This window comes from Eumetopias jubatus, unplaced genomic scaffold (genome assembly GCF_037043125.1).
Source record: "Eumetopias jubatus isolate StellerSeaLion01/CBP00866 unplaced genomic scaffold, mEumJub1_p1.0 scaffold_11, whole genome shotgun sequence".
NCBI classification, from domain to species: domain Eukaryota; kingdom Metazoa; phylum Chordata; class Mammalia; order Carnivora; family Otariidae; genus Eumetopias; species Eumetopias jubatus.
The window spans coordinates 79307652-79331447 of record NW_028274817.1 but is presented as its reverse complement, the minus strand read 5'-3'; the positions used below and the strand labels follow the sequence as shown (position 1 = coordinate 79331447).

The 23796-nt window shown below is 59.5% G+C and overlaps 1 protein-coding gene across 2 annotated transcripts in view; it reads right to left on the bottom strand.

The window, feature by feature from the left end:
* The window catches only part of NBDY (negative regulator of P-body association), a 398281-nt gene that overhangs the window by 24242 nt on the left and 350243 nt on the right, over window positions 1–23796 (bottom strand). The window lies entirely within an intron of this gene.

The following is a 23796-nucleotide window of genomic DNA, read 5'->3' as shown; positions in this document are numbered from 1 at the left end:
GACTCCAGGGGGATTACTTGGCCTGGCCAGCATCAGTCACGGGGGTTAGGTTGAAACTCAGAGACAGCTACGTTTACCAAACCAAGTCCCCAACCCTCCTTCTGCCACAGGCCCCTCCGAACCCCAACACCGCCCCCCCCGGCACCCCCACCTCCACCTCCACCGGCCTCCTAACCTCTAGCCCCTGTCCAAGGGTAAACATTCCCAGGGGCCCTGGACGAAAACGGAGCAAGTCTTAACGGAAGAGCTCCCTGTGCAGAACTGATGCCAGGGAAGCCTGGCCACCAACGCCAGCGGGCAGAAAGACCACGACGCGAACTTGTGACCGGAGGCATGGTAGGAAAGATACACGGAGCCCCACAGCAGATGCCAGGTGGCCTTCTGGGAGCCCCACCTCTGTAACCCATCCCCCTTCTGAAAAGGCCCACCCCTGGGCACAAACCGGTGCCCGGGGTTCCGTGGAGGGCGGTAGCTGGTGGCCCTCGGAGCCTGGGGACCCTTGGCAGGACCCCGTGCTGCAGGTCGGGTCAACGGGCTCTGGACCCCTGTGAGACCTGGCTGCCCTCTGGTCCAACCCTTGGCCCACTGGACCACGAGGCGTCGGGAGAAGGGACTGGGCTGCCAAGGGTCAGGCGCGGTGCAGACAAACAAGAGGCCGGGGGGAGTCTGAAGAGTCACAGGCAAAGGAAAATCTGCGAGCCCACCCGTGGGATCTCCTGAGGGTCGTCTGTGTTCACATGGGAACTAAGAGGATGGACAGGGTCAAGGAAAGCCCAGCTAAAAATCAGCAACGCAAGAAACAACACGTGCTGGCGAGGACGTGGAGGAAAAGGAACACTCCCGCACTGTTGGTGGGAACGCAGCCACAGTGGGCAACAGTATGGCGGTTCCTCGGAAAGGTAAAAGTAGAAGTACCCTTTGCTCCAACACTCGCGCTACCGGATATTTCCCGAGGAATACAAGAACACTAATTCACCCCCATGTGTACAGCAGTATTATATACAATAGCCAAGATAGGGGAGCAGCCCAAATGTCCATCGGATTGACACGTGGACGAAGAAGATGTGGTACATACACACGCGCGCACACACACACACGAATATTATTCAGCCATGAAAAAGGGAATGAAATCTTGCCGTTCGTAAGGACACGGATGGAGCCAGGGAGTGTATCGCTAGGCGAAATGAGTCAGTCCGAGAAAGACAAATACCATATGATTTCACTCATATGTGGAATTCAAGAAAACAAAGCAGATGAGCCCAGAGACAGAGACAGAGACAGAGACAGAGAGAGAGAGAGAGAGAGAGAGAGAGAGAGAGAGAGAGGGAGATCAAGAAATAGAGGCTTATTGAAGTGAACTGAGGGTCACCAGAGGGGAGGAGGTGGTGGGGGCGCTAGAGGAAATAGGTGATGGGAATTAGGGAGTCCACTTGTCCTGATGCGCACCAGGTGACCAAGCAACTGTCGAATCGCTATATTGGACGCCTGAAAGTAATACAACGCCGCATGTTACCTAAGGGGCATTAAACTAAAACCTTGAAGCAAAAGCAAAAGCAAAGCCTAGTTAGTTCCCCTTGCAGCTTTGCCCCGAAGTGGTCCAGTTGGCCAGGAGCCCAGCCAGAGTTGACATGGCTGCTCGGTGGCTTGGAGGAGCAGGGGGAGGACGGCGAGGGGGAGGAGAGGAGGAGGCAGAGGCTGGAGGAGGAGCAGGAGGATGGAGGATTGTTTGCTGTGGTTGTTGCTGTTCTCCTGTCTGTGCCTGGCAGCAAATGCAGGGAGAGGAAGGCTCAGTGGGGGCAGGGAAAGGGGTGCCTGCCATTTCTGGAGCCACAGTGCCATCCAGCGGAAACGGTCTCTGAAAAGCCCAGGCAACAGCAACCTGCCTTCTGCCAGGCACAGGGGTCAGCAAGGACGCGCTGGGTTGTCTGGGCTCTGCCCAAGCCAGGGTTTCCCCCATCGGGGCTCAGAGGCCTGGAGGGAAGTGTGCCTGACGGTGGGACCCAGTGGGGAAGCAGGAGCTCTAGGGGCCCTGGGGACACAGCAGGCAGCCCCAAGCCCAAACAGCCCAGCGGGGCGGTGCTTCCCTGTCAGCCATTTTGGGCTGGGCCCAGGGGAAGCAACTCACCACTGTCTGCAGGGACCCAGGGGGACATTTCCTGTAGTGTCCTTTCTGGGGAATAGCGGGGTGCCCTGCCTGGGGCCACGCCGGAGTCAGGAGGCCCCTTTCCTCACTGGGAGCGGAGGCGTTTAGAGGTCCTGGGGCCCGGGCCATTGGCGCTTGGCAGTCCCAGGAAACTCCCGAGGTCAGCCATCTCAGGCTGCCTCTGGGGTTTCTGAGTGACTTCCTCAGCTCCAATCGGGGACCCAGCACACAGGTGACGAGAGGGCCCGGAGCCAGGTGTCCAGGTGCACGCGCAGGACCCACCGCTTCCCTCTTTTCCCAACCGCCACCAACCCCCCCACTCCCCTCAAGCCTTCTTCCTGCTCCTGGGCACGCCTCAGCTGCACAGCCCGGGGAGCTCCCGGGGACAGAAACAATTTCCGCTTGATGGCAGTATGGCTCCATGAATGCCAACTGAATCCATACCCTGCCCCCTCAGCCTTCACCCCACCAGCTCAGATCTTGGGCCTCAGCACCTTCTAAGGTAAAGACAGACAAACAAATTCAACCAGAACCACAGCCAAAACACACAGACACGCACACACACGACCCCCGCAACCCCCGACCTACACACCAAAGCTAAAAGTGGAAAGCACAAAGTAAAAGGAATAGCAAAACAAACACCCAGCACCAACCACCTGCCCACCCCCGCTACCATCCCCCCCAAACAGCACAACACACACACACACACACACACACACACACACACACCACCCTCAGTCAGGTGTCGAGAAACACCACCACCACCACCACCACCACCACCACCAGACACCATAAACATGGAATGAAGAACAAGAGAAAGAGAAACAAACCAGCCAAGGGGACCCAAGTTGAGCACCAAATTATATACACACATGGCCAAATGGCCACCCACCAGGAGGCCAGACACGCTGCGGGCCACTCCCCTTCCTTTTGTCCTACCCCCTTTTCCTCGGCTCCTGCTCTTGGGAGAAATAAGGGGCAAAGGACACATGACGCCGCCTCTGTGACTCCGCCCGAGGGTTTACATGAATCGGACCTGTCTCCTGGACATGCTGGCGGCCACCATGCTGGCTTGCAAGTCGCTTGTGTGCTTCCTCCCAAGGCCTGGAGCCACAGGCTGAGGTCACCACCACCTTGGGCTGACCCGACCAAGCAGCCAGAAACGGCTGGCCCGACCTGCAGCCACAGGGCTACAAGCAGGAGGCTCCCCGGAGAGGGGAACCAAGCACTCACACAAGCACCGACTCTGGGCGGGCACGCAGCCCTGGCACTCACACAGGGGCCTTGGCAAGGCCGCCACACATCTCCGAGTCACGGGTCACGGGGCCCCACTCAGGGCCACCTCCTGTGGACGACGGACGGCCGCCGACTCTCGTCCAGTGTGGGAGTCCCCATCCATCTGGGGGAACAGGCCGGGCCCCAGGTTCACAGCCCTCGCTTGAGCGGGCCTGTTCACACAGGACCAACTCATGCAACCCAGCATGGCTGGCTGCGTGTCCCTCTTGGAGAGCCCACCTGGGAGTGGGTGTGTCCGCGTCCCTGTGTGAGCGAGTGTGTGGCATGTGTGAGCAGGCTCAGTGTGTGCATGGTGCGTGCCTGTGGGTGTACGCGCGTGGCCGTGCGTACCCGGGCGTGCGGCGGGTGCGGGTGCTCGTGCTCGCGTACGGGCTGTTGCTCGACCCGCCCTGGCACGTGGAAAAGGAGGACACAGCTCGCGAGCAGGCACGCCCTGAAATCGGTATCGGTCCGGGTCACACGACCGGACTGCGAACAAGGGGAAGGAGGGCACACCTGGAAGAGGTTCCAGCCGGTTCAAAGACTGACTTCAAGAGCTTCGATAAGGGGAAGAACTGCAAGGAATGGAAAGCCACGAGATACTTTGCCGAGTCTTGAGTTCCTGATGCGGGCTCAAGGCAAAGTACCTTCCGGGTCGCCTTTTTCAAGGATGAGCCTGACTACCACCGCCGGTCCACACAGGGAAACCGCTGCACCTCACTCCTGCCTTCCGCCACAACCTGTGTCTCCCCCATAACCCAAGATCAGGGGTGGGAAGGGGATCCATGGACCACTGTCCCCCCCTCCCCCGTCCCCGCCCCGCGCCCGCCCCCACCTTCCCCGCACACCTCCCCTCTGCCCCTAGCACACCCATCCCCACCCAAACCCCCCACCAAGGCCCCCCATCCCCACCCCTCACCCCCACCCACCCCCGCCACTAGGCTTAGTATACAAAGTGGAAGGAAAAGAGGCAAGCAGAATGTCACCACCGTCCCCCCGGCCACGGCCAGGGCCGTCTTGGATGCAGTCCAGGCGTGCCTCACTGTGGGGGTAACAGACACAAGCTACAACAAAGAGACACAAGCTACAGGCGGCCTCGCCGGGAAAGGGCCCAACCGCCTGGGCAGGCGGCCTCTTGTCAAAGGATCCCTCCTGAGGGCTGCCATCAAGGGTCCTGACCCAGAGGTCGGCCTGTAGGGCAGGAGGAGGGCAAAAGGAGAGCACGAGCCACACCTTAAATATGTCATGGGCACACTCCATAGGGCCGGGAGAGCCAAAGAGTCCGCGGTATGCACGCAGGGCAAAGAGAGGGTAGGAGGACACCCCGGGAACCACCGTAGGCTTAAAGAGCGGGAGGTAGGGGAGCCGAGAGGAGAGGGATGAGTTACTCTCCCAGGGTAATAAGGGGATGGCGGTAAGGGGATGCCCCTTGCTCCCCCAACCCACGCGGACCGCTTTCACTTCCATAGGGCACGTACAGCTTAATCTGGGCACATCCACAGAGGAAGAACTGCCACTAAAGAAGTCAAGGTAAGGAGCCGAAAGTGGGGAGAGCCAAGGGCAAGCAGAGAAGGCACCCTGGTGGAGGAGAAGAATTGAATGCGACCGCCCAAGGCACCGCGGCCCAGCTGGACCCCTGGAACCAGCAGTGGCCTCCTAGGGGAAGAGCCATCAGCCAAGGCAAAGTCTCAGCCACTTAGGTGAGGGCTAGCACCCACTCCATACACAGGCCTGTTTTGCCATGCTCTAGGACCCAAATGAGGAGCGGGAGGCCAAACAGAAAGGGGCAAGGAGGAAGGAAAGGGAACGAACAAGGGCGTCAGTCGGGCCCACTGAGCCTCCTTGCGCAGACATTCTCCGTGTGCGCGTGTGGGTGCCTACCCAGACGGGTCTACCTGAATGGAGCCGTGTTCGCATGTATGACCGCGCGCGCGCGCGCGTGTGTCTGTGCGTGTGAGTGTGCGGGTGCGGGTGTGTGTATGTGTGCATCTGTGTGTGTGTGCGTCTGTGTGTGTGTGTGTGTGTGTGTGTGTGTGTGTGTGTGTTGCGGTGTAGGTATGTGCCCGGGGTGGTGAAGGTAAGCATAGGCAGGACTACAGGGAAACGTGTGGAGGGTTGCATCCAGATGGGAGAAAACAATGACCACCCCAGACGCTGCTGAGTGGGGATGCCAGCACTTGTTGGTCCCAATCCCGGCCCTTCTTTCACCCTGCATTTCTCCCGGTAAGTTGCGCTGTGTGGTTGCGCCCTGCCCTTTAATATCTGGGAAAGATCCACCTTGGGACCTACTGGGCAGGACGGTGGGGCCTTTTAAAAGTGTTTGTGGGTCCTTTTCGGTGTGTTTCTTTTTTCTCACCAGTTTCAATTGTTCGCCTAATTCCTGGAATGCTTGGCGTGGAAGAGTGTCCCTAACTGTGACTCCTGCATTCTAAGAGTCCTTAAGCTACTACCCAGTGTTGGAGTGTTGGAATTCCCTGCCCTGCGGGTGTGGATTGTGGATTTTCCCCTCCTCTGGAGCTCCCATGAGCCTAGGCGCCTAGGAAGGCTTTTCCAGAAAGGCCAGGAAGGGAGCCACTTGGGAAACTGTAAAAAGCCTCACGATCACGTTGTCCCGGCCCTGGGTGGCACGGCTATGAGGGTAGGACCTTCTACAATCACACCCAGGTGACCACTGCTTCGCTTTGCATTTGCATCCCCACCTGCTCTGTATTAAAGGCCCTTAGCCGGGGTTTGGCGCATCTGCCTGGAGACGCGGCACTGCGTTAAGGCGTTCAGGGCTTCCTCAGAAGCGAGTGGCGTGGGCAGGTAGAGGGATCCGCAAAACCCCCACAGCTCCTTCCTTCTGCCCCCGCCCCCCGCCCAGCACCCCCGGGCTCCCGACCCCCGGCCCCCCAGCTCTTTGGACTCCAGGGGGATTACTTGGCCTGGCCAGCATCAGTCACGGGGGTTAGGTTGAAACTCAGAGACAGCTACGTTTACCAAACCAAGTCCCCAACCCTCCTTCTGCCACAGGCCCCTCCGAACCCCAACACCGCCCCCCCCGGCACCCCCACCTCCACCTCCACCGGCCTCCTAACCTCTAGCCCCTGTCCAAGGGTAAACATTCCCAGGGGCCCTGGACGAAAACGGAGCAAGTCTTAACGGAAGAGCTCCCTGTGCAGAACTGATGCCAGGGAAGCCTGGCCACCAACGCCAGCGGGCAGAAAGACCACGACGCGAACTTGTGACCGGAGGCATGGTAGGAAAGATACACGGAGCCCCACAGCAGATGCCAGGTGGCCTTCTGGGAGCCCCACCTCTGTAACCCATCCCCCTTCTGAAAAGGCCCACCCCTGGGCACAAACCGGTGCCCGGGGTTCCGTGGAGGGCGGTAGCTGGTGGCCCTCGGAGCCTGGGGACCCTTGGCAGGACCCCGTGCTGCAGGTCGGGTCAACGGGCTCTGGACCCCTGTGAGACCTGGCTGCCCTCTGGTCCAACCCTTGGCCCACTGGACCACGAGGCGTCGGGAGAAGGGACTGGGCTGCCAAGGGTCAGGCGCGGTGCAGACAAACAAGAGGCCGGGGGGAGTCTGAAGAGTCACAGGCAAAGGAAAATCTGCGAGCCCACCCGTGGGATCTCCTGAGGGTCGTCTGTGTTCACATGGGAACTAAGAGGATGGACAGGGTCAAGGAAAGCCCAGCTAAAAATCAGCAACGCAAGAAACAACACGTGCTGGCGAGGACGTGGAGGAAAAGGAACACTCCCGCACTGTTGGTGGGAACGCAGCCACAGTGGGCAACAGTATGGCGGTTCCTCGGAAAGGTAAAAGTAGAAGTACCCTTTGCTCCAACACTCGCGCTACCGGATATTTCCCGAGGAATACAAGAACACTAATTCACCCCCATGTGTACAGCAGTATTATATACAATAGCCAAGATAGGGGAGCAGCCCAAATGTCCATCGGATTGACACGTGGACGAAGAAGATGTGGTACATACACACGCGCGCACACACACACACGAATATTATTCAGCCATGAAAAGGGAATGAAATCTTGCCGTTCGTAAGGACACGGATGGAGCCAGGGAGTGTATCGCTAGGCGAAATGAGTCAGTCCGAGAAAGACAAATACCATATGATTTCACTCATATGTGGAATTCAAGAAAACAAAGCAGATGAGCCCAGAGACAGAGACAGAGACAGAGACAGACAGAGAGAGAGAGAGAGAGAGAGAGAGAGGGAGATCAAGAAATAGAGGCTTATTGAAGTGAACTGAGGGTCACCAGAGGGGAGGAGGTGGTGGGGGCGCTAGAGGAAATAGGTGATGGGAATTAGGGAGTCCACTTGTCCTGATGCGCACCAGGTGACCAAGCAACTGTCGAATCGCTATATTGGACGCCTGAAAGTAATACAACGCCGCATGTTACCTAAGGGGCATTAAACTAAAACCTTGAAGCAAAAGCAAAAGCAAAGCCTAGTTAGTTCCCCTTGCAGCTTTGCCCCGAAGTGGTCCAGTTGGCCAGGAGCCCAGCCAGAGTTGACATGGCTGCTCGGTGGCTTGGAGGAGCAGGGGGAGGACGGCGAGGGGGAGGAGAGGAGGAGGCAGAGGCTGGAGGAGGAGCAGGAGGATGGAGGATTGTTTGCTGTGGTTGTTGCTGTTCTCCTGTCTGTGCCTGGCAGCAAATGCAGGGAGAGGAAGGCTCAGTGGGGGCAGGGAAAGGGGTGCCTGCCATTTCTGGAGCCACAGTGCCATCCAGCGGAAACGGTCTCTGAAAAGCCCAGGCAACAGCAACCTGCCTTCTGCCAGGCACAGGGGTCAGCAAGGACGCGCTGGGTTGTCTGGGCTCTGCCCAAGCCAGGGTTTCCCCCATCGGGGCTCAGAGGCCTGGAGGGAAGTGTGCCTGACGGTGGGACCCAGTGGGGAAGCAGGAGCTCTAGGGGCCCTGGGGACACAGCAGGCAGCCCCAAGCCCAAACAGCCCAGCGGGGCGGTGCTTCCCTGTCAGCCATTTTGGGCTGGGCCCAGGGGAAGCAACTCACCACTGTCTGCAGGGACCCAGGGGGACATTTCCTGTAGTGTCCTTTCTGGGGAATAGCGGGGTGCCCTGCCTGGGGCCACGCCGGAGTCAGGAGGCCCCTTTCCTCACTGGGAGCGGAGGCGTTTAGAGGTCCTGGGGCCCGGGCCATTGGCGCTTGGCAGTCCCAGGAAACTCCCGAGGTCAGCCATCTCAGGCTGCCTCTGGGGTTTCTGAGTGACTTCCTCAGCTCCAATCGGGGACCCAGCACACAGGTGACGAGAGGGCCCGGAGCCAGGTGTCCAGGTGCACGCGCAGGACCCACCGCTTCCCTCTTTTCCCAACCGCCACCAACCCCCCCACTCCCCTCAAGCCTTCTTCCTGCTCCTGGGCACGCCTCAGCTGCACAGCCCGGGGAGCTCCCGGGGACAGAAACAATTTCCGCTTGATGGCAGTATGGCTCCATGAATGCCAACTGAATCCATACCCTGCCCCCTCAGCCTTCACCCCACCAGCTCAGATCTTGGGCCTCAGCACCTTCTAAGGTAAAGACAGACAAACAAATTCAACCAGAACCACAGCCAAAACACACAGACACGCACACACACGACCCCCGCAACCCCCGACCTACACACCAAAGCTAAAAGTGGAAAGCACAAAGTAAAAGGAATAGCAAAACAAACACCCAGCACCAACCACCTGCCCACCCCCGCTACCATCCCCCCCAAACAGCACAACACACACACACACACACACACACACACACACACACCACCCTCAGTCAGGTGTCGAGAAACACCACCACCACCACCACCACCACCACCACCAGACACCATAAACATGGAATGAAGAACAAGAGAAAGAGAAACAAACCAGCCAAGGGGACCCAAGTTGAGCACCAAATTATATACACACATGGCCAAATGGCCACCCACCAGGAGGCCAGACACGCTGCGGGCCACTCCCCTTCCTTTTGTCCTACCCCCTTTTCCTCGGCTCCTGCTCTTGGGAGAAATAAGGGGCAAAGGACACATGACGCCGCCTCTGTGACTCCGCCCGAGGGTTTACATGAATCGGACCTGTCTCCTGGACATGCTGGCGGCCACCATGCTGGCTTGCAAGTCGCTTGTGTGCTTCCTCCCAAGGCCTGGAGCCACAGGCTGAGGTCACCACCACCTTGGGCTGACCCGACCAAGCAGCCAGAAACGGCTGGCCCGACCTGCAGCCACAGGGCTACAAGCAGGAGGCTCCCCGGAGAGGGGAACCAAGCACTCACACAAGCACCGACTCTGGGCGGGCACGCAGCCCTGGCACTCACACAGGGGCCTTGGCAAGGCCGCCACACATCTCCGAGTCACGGGTCACGGGGCCCCACTCAGGGCCACCTCCTGTGGACGACGGACGGCCGCCGACTCTCGTCCAGTGTGGGAGTCCCCATCCATCTGGGGGAACAGGCCGGGCCCCAGGTTCACAGCCCTCGCTTGAGCGGGCCTGTTCACACAGGACCAACTCATGCAACCCAGCATGGCTGGCTGCGTGTCCCTCTTGGAGAGCCCACCTGGGAGTGGGTGTGTCCGCGTCCCTGTGTGAGCGAGTGTGTGGCGTGTGTGAGCAGGCTCAGTGTGTGCATGGTGCGTGCCTGTGGGTGTACGCGCGTGGCCGTGCGTACCCGGGCGTGCGGCGGGTGCGGGTGCTCGTGCTCGCGTACGGGCTGTTGCTCGACCCGCCCTGGCACGTGGAAAAGGAGGACACAGCTCGCGAGCAGGCACGCCCTGAAATCGGTATCGGTCCGGGTCACACGACCGGACTGCGAACAAGGGGAAGGAGGGCACACCTGGAAGAGGTTCCAGCCGGTTCAAAGACTGACTTCAAGAGCTTCGATAAGGGGAAGAACTGCAAGGAATGGAAAGCCACGAGATACTTTGCCGAGTCTTGAGTTCCTGATGCGGGCTCAAGGCAAAGTACCTTCTGGGTCGCCTTTTTCAAGGATGAGCCTGACTACCACCGCCGGTCCACACAGGGAAACCGCTGCACCTCACTCCTGCCTTCCGCCACAACCTGTGTCTCCCCCATAACCCAAGATCAGGGGTGGGAAGGGGATCCATGGACCACTGTCCCCCCCTCCCCCGTCCCCGCCCCGCGCCCGCCCCCACCTTCCCCGCACACCTCCCCTCTGCCCCTAGCACACCCATCCCCACCCAAACCCCCCACCAAGGCCCCCCATCCCCACCCCTCACCCCCACCCACCCCCGCCACTAGGCTTAGTATACAAAGTGGAAGGAAAAGAGGCAAGCAGAATGTCACCACCGTCCACCCGGCCACGGCCAGGGCCGTCTTGGATGCAGTCCAGGCGTGCCTCACTGTGGGGGTAACAGACACAAGCTACAACAAAGAGACACAAGCTACAGGCGGCCTCGCCGGGAAAGGGCCCAACCGCCTGGGCAGGCGGCCTCTTGTCAAAGGATCCCTCCTGAGGGCTGCCATCAAGGGTCCTGACCCAGAGGTCGGCCTGTAGGGCAGGAGGAGGGCAAAAGGAGAGCACGAGCCACACCTTAAATATGTCATGGGCACACTCCATAGGGCCGGGAGAGCCAAAGAGTCCGCGGTATGCACGCAGGGCAAAGAGAGGGTAGGAGGACACCCCGGGAACCACCGTAGGCTTAAAGAGCGGGAGGTAGGGGAGCCGAGAGGAGAGGGATGAGTTACTCTCCCAGGGTAATAAGGGGATGGCGGTAAGGGGATGCCCCTTGCTCCCCCAACCCACGCGGACCGCTTTCACTTCCATAGGGCACGTACAGCTTAATCTGGGCACATCCACAGAGGAAGAACTGCCAGTAAAGAAGTCAAGGTAAGGAGCCGAAAGTGGGGAGAGCCAAGGGCAAGCAGAGAAGGCACCCTGGTGGAGGAGAAGAATTGAATGCGACCGCCCAAGGCACCGCGGCCCAGCTGGACCCCTGGAACCAGCAGTGGCCTCCTAGGGGAAGAGCCATCAGCCAAGGCAAAGTCTCAGCCACTTAGGTGAGGGCTAGCACCCACTCCATACACAGGCCTGTTTTGCCATGCTCTAGGACCCAAATGAGGAGCGGGAGGCCAAACAGAAAGGGGCAAGGAGGAAGGAAAGGGAACGAACAAGGGCGTCAGTCGGGCCCACTGAGCCTCCTTGCGCAGACATTCTCCGTGTGCGCGTGTGGGTGCCTACCCAGACGGGTCTACCTGAATGGAGCCGTGTTCGCATGTATGCCCGCGCGCGCGCGCGCGTGTGTCTGTGCGTGTGAGTGTGCGGGTGCGGGTGTGTGTATGTGTGCATCTGTGTGTGTGTGCGTCTGTGTGTGTGTGTGTGTGTGTGTGTGTGTGTGTGTGTGTTGCGGTGTAGGTATGTGCCCGGGGTGGTGAAGGTAAGCATAGGCAGGACTACAGGGAAACGTGTGGAGGGTTGCATCCAGATGGGAGAAAACAATGACCACCCCAGACGCTGCTGAGTGGGGATGCCAGCACTTGTTGGTCCCAATCCCGGCCCTTCTTTCACCCTGCATTTCTCCCGGTAAGTTGCGCTGTGTGGTTGCGCCCTGCCCTTTAATATCTGGGAAAGATCCACCTTGGGACCTACTGGGCAGGACGGTGGGGCCTTTTAAAAGTGTTTGTGGGTCCTTTTCGGTGTGTTTCTTTTTTCTCACCAGTTTCAATTGTTCGCCTAATTCCTGGAATGCTTGGCGTGGAAGAGTGTCCCTAACTGTGACTCCTGCATTCTAAGAGTCCTTAAGCTACTACCCAGTGTTGGAGTGTTGGAATTCCCTGCCCTGCGGGTGTGGATTGTGGATTTTCCCCTCCTCTGGAGCTCCCATGAGCCTAGGCGCCTAGGAAGGCTTTTCCAGAAAGGCCAGGAAGGGAGCCACTTGGGAAACTGTAAAAAGCCTCACGATCACGTTGTCCCGGCCCTGGGTGGCACGGCTATGAGGGTAGGACCTTCTACAATCACACCCAGGTGACCACTGCTTCGCTTTGCATTTGCATCCCCACCTGCTCTGTATTAAAGGCCCTTAGCCGGGGTTTGGCGCATCTGCCTGGAGACGCGGCACTGCGTTAAGGCGTTCAGGGCTTCCTCAGAAGCGAGTGGCGTGGGCAGGTAGAGGGATCCGCAAAACCCCCACAGCTCCTTCCTTCTGCCCCCGCCCCCCGCCCAGCACCCCCGGGCTCCCGACCCCCGGCCCCCCAGCTCTTTGGACTCCAGGGGGATTACTTGGCCTGGCCAGCATCAGTCACGGGGGTTAGGTTGAAACTCAGAGACAGCTACGTTTACCAAACCAAGTCCCCAACCCTCCTTCTGCCACAGGCCCCTCCGAACCCCAACACCGCCCCCCCCGGCACCCCCACCTCCACCTCCACCGGCCTCCTAACCTCTAGCCCCTGTCCAAGGGTAAACATTCCCAGGGGCCCTGGACGAAAACGGAGCAAGTCTTAACGGAAGAGCTCCCTGTGCAGAACTGATGCCAGGGAAGCCTGGCCACCAACGCCAGCGGGCAGAAAGACCACGACGCGAACTTGTGACCGGAGGCATGGTAGGAAAGATACACGGAGCCCCACAGCAGATGCCAGGTGGCCTTCTGGGAGCCCCACCTCTGTAACCCATCCCCCTTCTGAAAAGGCCCACCCCTGGGCACAAACCGGTGCCCGGGGTTCCGTGGAGGGCGGTAGCTGGTGGCCCTCGGAGCCTGGGGACCCTTGGCAGGACCCCGTGCTGCAGGTCGGGTCAACGGGCTCTGGACCCCTGTGAGACCTGGCTGCCCTCTGGTCCAACCCTTGGCCCACTGGACCACGAGGCGTCGGGAGAAGGGACTGGGCTGCCAAGGGTCAGGCGCGGTGCAGACAAACAAGAGGCCGGGGGGAGTCTGAAGAGTCACAGGCAAAGGAAAATCTGCGAGCCCACCCGTGGGATCTCCTGAGGGTCGTCTGTGTTCACATGGGAACTAAGAGGATGGACAGGGTCAAGGAAAGCCCAGCTAAAAATCAGCAACGCAAGAAACAACACGTGCTGGCGAGGACGTGGAGGAAAAGGAACACTCCCGCACTGTTGGTGGGAACGCAGCCACAGTGGGCAACAGTATGGCGGTTCCTCGGAAAGGTAAAAGTAGAAGTACCCTTTGCTCCAACACTCGCGCTACCGGATATTTCCCGAGGAATACAAGAACACTAATTCACCCCCATGTGTACAGCAGTATTATATACAATAGCCAAGATAGGGGAGCAGCCCAAATGTCCATCGGATTGACACGTGGACGAAGAAGATGTGGTACATACACACGCGCGCACACACACACACGAATATTATTCAGCCATGAAAAGGGAATGAAATCTTGCCGTTCGTAAGGACACGGATGGAGCCAGGGAGTGTATCGCTAGGCGAAATGAGTCAGTCCGAGAAAGACAAATACCATATGATTTCACTCATATGTGGAATTCAAGAAAACAAAGCAGATGAGCCCAGAGACAGAGACAGAGACAGAGACAGAGAGAGAGAGAGAGAGAGAGAGAGAGAGAGGGAGATCAAGAAATAGAGGCTTATTGAAGTGAACTGAGGGTCACCAGAGGGGAGGAGGTGGTGGGGGCGCTAGAGGAAATAGGTGATGGGAATTAGGGAGTCCACTTGTCCTGATGCGCACCAGGTGACCAAGCAACTGTCGAATCGCTATATTGGACGCCTGAAAGTAATACAACGCCGCATGTTACCTAAGGGGCATTAAACTAAAACCTTGAAGCAAAAGCAAAAGCAAAGCCTAGTTAGTTCCCCTTGCAGCTTTGCCCCGAAGTGGTCCAGTTGGCCAGGAGCCCAGCCAGAGTTGACATGGCTGCTCGGTGGCTTGGAGGAGCAGGGGGAGGACGGCGAGGGGGAGGAGAGGAGGAGGCAGAGGCTGGAGGAGGAGCAGGAGGATGGAGGATTGTTTGCTGTGGTTGTTGCTGTTCTCCTGTCTGTGCCTGGCAGCAAATGCAGGGAGAGGAAGGCTCAGTGGGGGCAGGGAAAGGGGTGCCTGCCATTTCTGGAGCCACAGTGCCATCCAGCGGAAACGGTCTCTGAAAAGCCCAGGCAACAGCAACCTGCCTTCTGCCAGGCACAGGGGTCAGCAAGGACGCGCTGGGTTGTCTGGGCTCTGCCCAAGCCAGGGTTTCCCCCATCGGGGCTCAGAGGCCTGGAGGGAAGTGTGCCTGACGGTGGGACCCAGTGGGGAAGCAGGAGCTCTAGGGGCCCTGGGGACACAGCAGGCAGCCCCAAGCCCAAACAGCCCAGCGGGGCGGTGCTTCCCTGTCAGCCATTTTGGGCTGGGCCCAGGGGAAGCAACTCACCACTGTCTGCAGGGACCCAGGGGGACATTTCCTGTAGTGTCCTTTCTGGGGAATAGCGGGGTGCCCTGCCTGGGGCCACGCCGGAGTCAGGAGGCCCCTTTCCTCACTGGGAGCGGAGGCGTTTAGAGGTCCTGGGGCCCGGGCCATTGGCGCTTGGCAGTCCCAGGAAACTCCCGAGGTCAGCCATCTCAGGCTGCCTCTGGGGTTTCTGAGTGACTTCCTCAGCTCCAATCGGGGACCCAGCACACAGGTGACGAGAGGGCCCGGAGCCAGGTGTCCAGGTGCACGCGCAGGACCCACCGCTTCCCTCTTTTCCCAACCGCCACCAACCCCCCCACTCCCCTCAAGCCTTCTTCCTGCTCCTGGGCACGCCTCAGCTGCACAGCCCGGGGAGCTCCCGGGGACAGAAACAATTTCCGCTTGATGGCAGTATGGCTCCATGAATGCCAACTGAATCCATACCCTGCCCCCTCAGCCTTCACCCCACCAGCTCAGATCTTGGGCCTCAGCACCTTCTAAGGTAAAGACAGACAAACAAATTCAACCAGAACCACAGCCAAAACACACAGACACGCACACACACGACCCCCGCAACCCCCGACCTACACACCAAAGCTAAAAGTGGAAAGCACAAAGTAAAAGGAATAGCAAAACAAACACCCAGCACCAACCACCTGCCCACCCCCGCTACCATCCCCCCCAAACAGCACAACACACACACACACACACACACACACACACACACACACACACACCACCCTCAGTCAGGTGTCGAGAAACACCACCACCACCACCACCACCACCACCACCAGACACCATAAACATGGAATGAAGAACAAGAGAAAGAGAAACAAACCAGCCAAGGGGACCCAAGTTGAGCACCAAATTATATACACACATGGCCAAATGGCCACCCACCAGGAGGCCAGACACGCTGCGGGCCACTCCCCTTCCTTTTGTCCTACCCCCTTTTCCTCGGCTCCTGCTCTTGGGAGAAATAAGGGGCAAAGGACACATGACGCCGCCTCTGTGACTCCGCCCGAGGGTTTACATGAATCGGACCTGTCTCCTGGACATGCTGGCGGCCACCATGCTGGCTTGCAAGTCGCTTGTGTGCTTCCTCCCAAGGCCTGGAGCCACAGGCTGAGGTCACCACCACCTTGGGCTGACCCGACCAAGCAGCCAGAAACGGCTGGCCCGACCTGCAGCCACAGGGCTACAAGCAGGAGGCTCCCCGGAGAGGGGAACCAAGCACTCACACAAGCACCGACTCTGGGCGGGCACGCAGCCCTGGCACTCACACAGGGGCCTTGGCAAGGCCGCCACACATCTCCGAGTCACGGGTCACGGGGCCCCACTCAGGGCCACCTCCTGTGGACGACGGACGGCCGCCGACTCTCGTCCAGTGTGGGAGTCCCCATCCATCTGGGGGAACAGGCCGGGCCCCAGGTTCACAGCCCTCGCTTGAGCGGGCCTGTTCACACAGGACCAACTCATGCAACCCAGCATGGCTGGCTGCGTGTCCCTCTTGGAGAGCCCACCTGGGAGTGGGTGTGTCCGCGTCCCTGTGTGAGCGAGTGTGTGGCGTGTGTGAGCAGGCTCAGTGTGTGCATGGTGCGTGCCTGTGGGTGTACGCGCGTGGCCGTGCGTACCCGGGCGTGCGGCGGGTGCGGGTGCTCGTGCTCGCGTACGGGCTGTTGCTCGACCCGCCCTGGCACGTGGAAAAGGAGGACACAGCTCGCGAGCAGGCACGCCCTGAAATCGGTATCGGTCCGGGTCACACGACCGGACTGCGAACAAGGGGAAGGAGGGCACACCTGGAAGAGGTTCCAGCCGGTTCAAAGACTGACTTCAAGAGCTTCGATAAGGGGAAGAACTGCAAGGAATGGAAAGCCACGAGATACTTTGCCGAGTCTTGAGTTCCTGATGCGGGCTCAAGGCAAAGTACCTTCTGGGTCGCCTTTTTCAAGGATGAGCCTGACTACCACCGCCGGTCCACACAGGGAAACCGCTGCACCTCACTCCTGCCTTCCGCCACAACCTGTGTCTCCCCCATAACCCAAGATCAGGGGTGGGAAGGGGATCCATGGACCACTGTCCCCCCCTCCCCCGTCCCCGCCCCGCGCCCGCCCCCACCTTCCCCGCACACCTCCCCTCTGCCCCTAGCACACCCATCCCCACCCAAACCCCCCACCAAGGCCCCCCATCCCCACCCCTCACCCCCACCCACCCCCGCCACTAGGCTTAGTATACAAAGTGGAAGGAAAAGAGGCAAGCAGAATGTCACCACCGTCCACCCGGCCACGGCCAGGGCCGTCTTGGATGCAGTCCAGGCGTGCCTCACTGTGGGGGTAACAGACACAAGCTACAACAAAGAGACACAAGCTACAGGCGGCCTCGCCGGGAAAGGGCCCAACCGCCTGGGCAGGCGGCCTCTTGTCAAAGGATCCCTCCTGAGGGCTGCCATCAAGGGTCCTGACCCAGAGGTCGGCCTGTAGGGCAGGAGGAGGGCAAAAGGAGAGCACGAGCCACACCTTAAATATGTCATGGGCACACTCCATAGGGCCGGGAGAGCCAAAGAGTCCGCGGTATGCACGCAGGGCAAAGAGAGGGTAGGAGGACACCCCGGGAACCACCGTAGGCTTAAAGAGCGGGAGGTAGGGGAGCCGAGAGGAGAGGGATGAGTTACTCTCCCAGGGTAATAAGGGGATGGCGGTAAGGGGATGCCCCTTGCTCCCCCAACCCACGCGGACCGCTTTCACTTCCATAGGGCACGTACAGCTTAATCTGGGCACATCCACAGAGGAAGAACTGCCAGTAAAGAAGTCAAGGTAAGGAGCCGAAAGTGGGGAGAGCCAAGGGCAAGCAGAGAAGGCACCCTGGTGGAGGAGAAGAATTGAATGCGACCGCCCAAGGCACCGCGGCCCAGCTGGACCCCTGGAACCAGCAGTGGCCTCCTAGGGGAAGAGCCATCAGCCAAGGCAAAGTCTCAGCCACTTAGGTGAGGGCTAGCACCCACTCCATACACAGGCCTGTTTTGCCATGCTCTAGGACCCAAATGAGGAGCGGGAGGCCAAACAGAAAGGGGCAAGGAGGAAGGAAAGGGAACGAACAAGGGCGTCAGTCGGGCCCACTGAGCCTCCTTGCGCAGACATTCTCCGTGTGCGCGTGTGGGTGCCTACCCAGACGGGTCTACCTGAATGGAGCCGTGTTCGCATGTATGCCCGCGCGCGCGCGCGCGTGTGTCTGTGCGTGTGAGTGTGCGGGTGCGGGTGTGTGTATGTGTGCATCTGTGTGTGTGTGCGTCTGTGTGTGTGTGTGTGTGTGTGTGTGTGTGTGTGTGTGTGTGTGTGTTGCGGTGTAGGTATGTGCCCGGGGTGGTGAAGGTAAGCATAGGCAGGACTACAGGGAAACGTGTGGAGGGTTGCATCCAGATGGGAGAAAACAATGACCACCCCAGACGCTGCTGAGTGGGGATGCCAGCACTTGTTGGTCCCAATCCCGGCCCTTCTTTCACCCTGCATTTCTCCCGGTAAGTTGCGCTGTGTGGTTGCGCCCTGCCCTTTAATATCTGGGAAAGATCCACCTTGGGACCTACTGGGCAGGACGGTGGGGCCTTTTAAAAGTGTTTGTGGGTCCTTTTCGGTGTGTTTCTTTTTTCTCACCAGTTTCAATTGTTCGCCTAATTCCTGGAATGCTTGGCGTGGAAGAGTGTCCCTAACTGTGACTCCTGCATTCTAAGAGTCCTTAAGCTACTACCCAGTGTTGGAGTGTTGGAATTCCCTGCCCTGCGGGTGTGGATTGTGGATTTTCCCCTCCTCTGGAGCTCCCATGAGCCTAGGCGCCTAGGAAGGCTTTTCCAGAAAGGCCAGGAAGGGAGCCACTTGGGAAACTGTAAAAAGCCTCACGATCACGTTGTCCCGGCCCTGGGTGGCACGGCTATGAGGGTAGGACCTTCTACAATCACACCCAGGTGACCACTGCTTCGCTTTGCATTTGCATCCCCACCTGCTCTGTATTAAAGGCCCTTAGCCGGGGTTTGGCGCATCTGCCTGGAGACGCGGCACTGCGTTAAGGCGTTCAGGGCTTCCTCAGAAGCGAGTGGCGTGGGCAGGTAGAGGGATCCGCAAAACCCCCACAGCTCCTTCCTTCTGCCCCCGCCCCCCGCCCAGCACCCCCGGGCTCCCGACCCCCGGCCCCCCAGCTCTTTGGACTCCAGGGGGATTACTTGGCCTGGCCAGCATCAGTCACGGGGGTTAGGTTGAAACTCAGAGACAGCTACGTTTACCAAACCAAGTCCCCAACCCTCCTTCTGCCACAGGCCCCTCCGAACCCCAACACCGCCCCCCCCGGCACCCCCACCTCCACCTCCACCGGCCTCCTAACCTCTAGCCCCTGTCCAAGGGTAAACATTCCCAGGGGCCCTGGACGAAAACGGAGCAAGTCTTAACGGAAGAGCTCCCTGTGCAGAACTGATGCCAGGGAAGCCTGGCCACCAACGCCAGCGGGCAGAAAGACCACGACGCGAACTTGTGACCGGAGGCATGGTAGGAAAGATACACGGAGCCCCACAGCAGATGCCAGGTGGCCTTCTGGGAGCCCCACCTCTGTAACCCATCCCCCTTCTGAAAAGGCCCACCCCTGGGCACAAACCGGTGCCCGGGGTTCCGTGGAGGGCGGTAGCTGGTGGCCCTCGGAGCCTGGGGACACTTGGCAGGACCCCGTGCTGCAGGTCGGGTCAACGGGCTCTGGACCCCTGTGAGACCTGGCTGCCCTCTGGTCCAACCCTTGGCCCACTGGACCACGAGGCGTCGGGAGAAGGGACTGGGCTGCCAAGGGTCAGGCGCGGTGCAGACAAACAAGAGGCCGGGGGGAGTCTGAAGAGTCACAGGCAAAGGAAAATCTGCGAGCCCACCCGTGGGATCTCCTGAGGGTCGTCTGTGTTCACATGGGAACTAAGAGGATGGACAGGGTCAAGGAAAGCCCAGCTAAAAATCAGCAACGCAAGAAACAACACGTGCTGGCGAGGACGTGGAGGAAAAGGAACACTCCCGCACTGTTGGTGGGAACGCAGCCACAGTGGGCAACAGTATGGCGGTTCCTCGGAAAGGTAAAAGTAGAAGTACCCTTTGCTCCAACACTCGCGCTACCGGATATTTCCCGAGGAATACAAGAACACTAATTCACCCCCATGTGTACAGCAGTATTATATACAATAGCCAAGATAGGGGAGCAGCCCAAATGTCCATCGGATTGACACGTGGACGAAGAAGATGTGGTACATACACACGCGCGCACACACACACACACGAATATTATTCAGCCATGAAAAGGGAATGAAATCTTGCCGTTCGTAAGGACACGGATGGAGCCAGGGAGTGTATCGCTAGGCGAAATGAGTCAGTCCGAGAAAGACAAATACCATATGATTTCACTCATATGTGGAATTCAAGAAAACAAAGCAGATGAGCCCAGAGACAGAGACAGAGACAGAGACAGACAGAGAGAGAGAGAGAGAGAGAGAGAGAGAGAGGGAGATCAAGAAATAGAGGCTTATTGAAGTGAACTGAGGGTCACCAGAGGGGAGGAGGTGGTGGGGGCGCTAGAGGAAATAGGTGATGGGAATTAGGGAGTCCACTTGTCCTGATGCGCACCAGGTGACCAAGCAACTGTCGAATCGCTATATTGGACGCCTGAAAGTAATACAACGCCGCATGTTACCTAAGGGGCATTAAACTAAAACCTTGAAGCAAAAGCAAAAGCAAAGCCTAGTTCCCCTTGCAGCTTTGCCCCGAAGTGGTCCAGTTGGCCAGGAGCCCAGCCAGAGTTGACATGGCTGCTCGGTGGCTTGGAGGAGCAGGGGGAGGACGGCGAGGGGGAGGAGAGGAGGAGGCAGAGGCTGGAGGAGGAGCAGGAGGATGGAGGATTGTTTGCTGTGGTTGTTGCTGTTCTCCTGTCTGTGCCTGGCAGCAAATGCAGGGAGAGGAAGGCTCAGTGGGGGCAGGGAAAGGGGTGCCTGCCATTTCTGGAGCCACAGTGCCATCCAGCGGAAACGGTCTCTGAAAAGCCCAGGCAACAGCAACCTGCCTTCTGCCAGGCACAGGGGTCAGCAAGGACGCGCTGGGTTGTCTGGGCTCTGCCCAAGCCAGGGTTTCCCCCATCGGGGCTCAGAGGCCTGGAGGGAAGTGTGCCTGACGGTGGGACCCAGTGGGGAAGCAGGAGCTCTAGGGGCCCTGGGGACACAGCAGGCAGCCCCAAGCCCAAACAGCCCAGCGGGGCGGTGCTTCCCTGTCAGCCATTTTGGGCTGGGCCCAGGGGAAGCAACTCACCACTGTCTGCAGGGACCCAGGGGGACATTTCCTGTAGTGTCCTTTCTGGGGAATAGCGGGGTGCCCTGCCTGGGGCCACGCCGGAGTCAGGAGGCCCCTTTCCTCACTGGGAGCGGAGGCGTTTAGAGGTCCTGGGGCCCGGGCCATTGGCGCTTGGCAGTCCCAGGAAACTCCCGAGGTCAGCCATCTCAGGCTGCCTCTGGGGTTTCTGAGTGACTTCCTCAGCTCCAATCGGGGACCCAGCACACAGGTGACGAGAGGGCCCGGAGCCAGGTGTCCAGGTGCACGCGCAGGACCCACCGCTTCCCTCTTTTCCCAACCGCCACCAACCCCCCCACTCCCCTCAAGCCTTCTTCCTGCTCCTGGGCACGCCTCAGCTGCACAGCCCGGGGAGCTCCCGGGGACAGAAACAATTTCCGCTTGATGGCAGTATGGCTCCATGAATGCCAACTGAATCCATACCCTGCCCCCTCAGCCTTCACCCCACCAGCTCAGATCTTGGGCCTCAGCACCTTCTAAGGTAAAGACAGACAAACAAATTCAACCAGAACCACAGCCAAAACACACAGACACGCACACACACGACCCCCGCAACCCCCGACCTACACACCAAAGCTAAAAGTGGAAAGCACAAAGTAAAAGGAATAGCAAAACAAACACCCAGCACCAACCACCTGCCCACCCCCGCTACCATCCCCCCCAAACAGCACAACACACACACACACACACACACACACACACACACACACCACCCTCAGTCAGGTGTCGAGAAACACCACCACCACCACCACCACCACCACCACCAGACACCATAAACATGGAATGAAGAACAAGAGAAAGAGAAACAAACCAGCCAAGGGGACCCAAGTTGAGCACCAAATTATATACACACATGGCCAAATGGCCACCCACCAGGAGGCCAGACACGCTGCGGGCCACTCCCCTTCCTTTTGTCCTACCCCCTTTTCCTCGGCTCCTGCTCTTGGGAGAAATAAGGGGCAAAGGACACATGACGCCGCCTCTGTGACTCCGCCCGAGGGTTTACATGAATCGGACCTGTCTCCTGGACATGCTGGCGGCCACCATGCTGGCTTGCAAGTCGCTTGTGTGCTTCCTCCCAAGGCCTGGAGCCACAGGCTGAGGTCACCACCACCTTGGGCTGACCCGACCAAGCAGCCAGAAACGGCTGGCCCGACCTGCAGCCACAGGGCTACAAGCAGGAGGCTCCCCGGAGAGGGGAACCAAGCACTCACACAAGCACCGACTCTGGGCGGGCACGCAGCCCTGGCACTCACACAGGGGCCTTGGCAAGGCCGCCACACATCTCCGAGTCACGGGTCACGGGGCCCCACTCAGGGCCACCTCCTGTGGACGACGGACGGCCGCCGACTCTCGTCCAGTGTGGGAGTCCCCATCCATCTGGGGGAACAGGCCGGGCCCCAGGTTCACAGCCCTCGCTTGAGCGGGCCTGTTCACACAGGACCAACTCATGCAACCCAGCATGGCTGGCTGCGTGTCCCTCTTGGAGAGCCCACCTGGGAGTGGGTGTGTCCGCGTCCCTGTGTGAGCGAGTGTGTGGCGTGTGTGAGCAGGCTCAGTGTGTGCATGGTGCGTGCCTGTGGGTGTACGCGCGTGGCCGTGCGTACCCGGGCGTGCGGCGGGTGCGGGTGCTCGTGCTCGCGTACGGGCTGTTGCTCGACCCGCCCTGGCACGTGGAAAAGGAGGACACAGCTCGCGAGCAGGCACGCCCTGAAATCGGTATCGGTCCGGGTCACACGACCGGACTGCGAACAAGGGGAAGGAGGGCACACCTGGAAGAGGTTCCAGCCGGTTCAAAGACTGACTTCAAGAGCTTCGATAAGGGGAAGAACTGCAAGGAATGGAAAGCCACGAGATACTTTGCCGAGTCTTGAGTTCCTGATGCGGGCTCAAGGCAAAGTACCTTCTGGGTCGCCTTTTTCAAGGATGAGCCTGACTACCACCGCCGGTCCACACAGGGAAACCGCTGCACCTCACTCCTGCCTTCCGCCACAACCTGTGTCTCCCCCATAACCCAAGATCAGGGGTGGGAAGGGGATCCATGGACCACTGTCCCCCCCTCCCCCGTCCCCGCCCCGCGCCCGCCCCCACCTCCCCGCACACCTCCCCTCTGCCCCTAGCACACCCATCCCCACCCAAACCCCCCACCAAGGCCCCCCATCCCCACCCCTCACCCCCACCCACCCCCGCCACTAGGCTTAGTATACAAAGTGGAAGGAAAAGAGGCAAGCAGAATGTCACCACCGTCCACCCGGCCACGGCCAGGGCCGTCTTGGATGCAGTCCAGGCGTGCCTCACTGTGGGGGTAACAGACACAAGCTACAACAAAGAGACACAAGCTACAGGCGGCCTCGCCGGGAAAGGGCCCAACCGCCTGGGCAGGCGGCCTCTTGTCAAAGGATCCCTCCTGAGGGCTGCCATCAAGGGTCCTGACCCAGAGGTCGGCCTGTAGGGCAGGAGGAGGGCAAAAGGAGAGCACGAGCCACACCTTAAATATGTCATGGGCACACTCCATAGGGCCGGGAGAGCCAAAGAGTCCGCGGTATGCACGCAGGGCAAAGAGAGGGTAGGAGGACACCCCGGGAACCACCGTAGGCTTAAAGAGCGGGAGGTAGGGGAGCCGAGAGGAGAGGGATGAGTTACTCTCCCAGGGTAATAAGGGGATGGCGGTAAGGGGATGC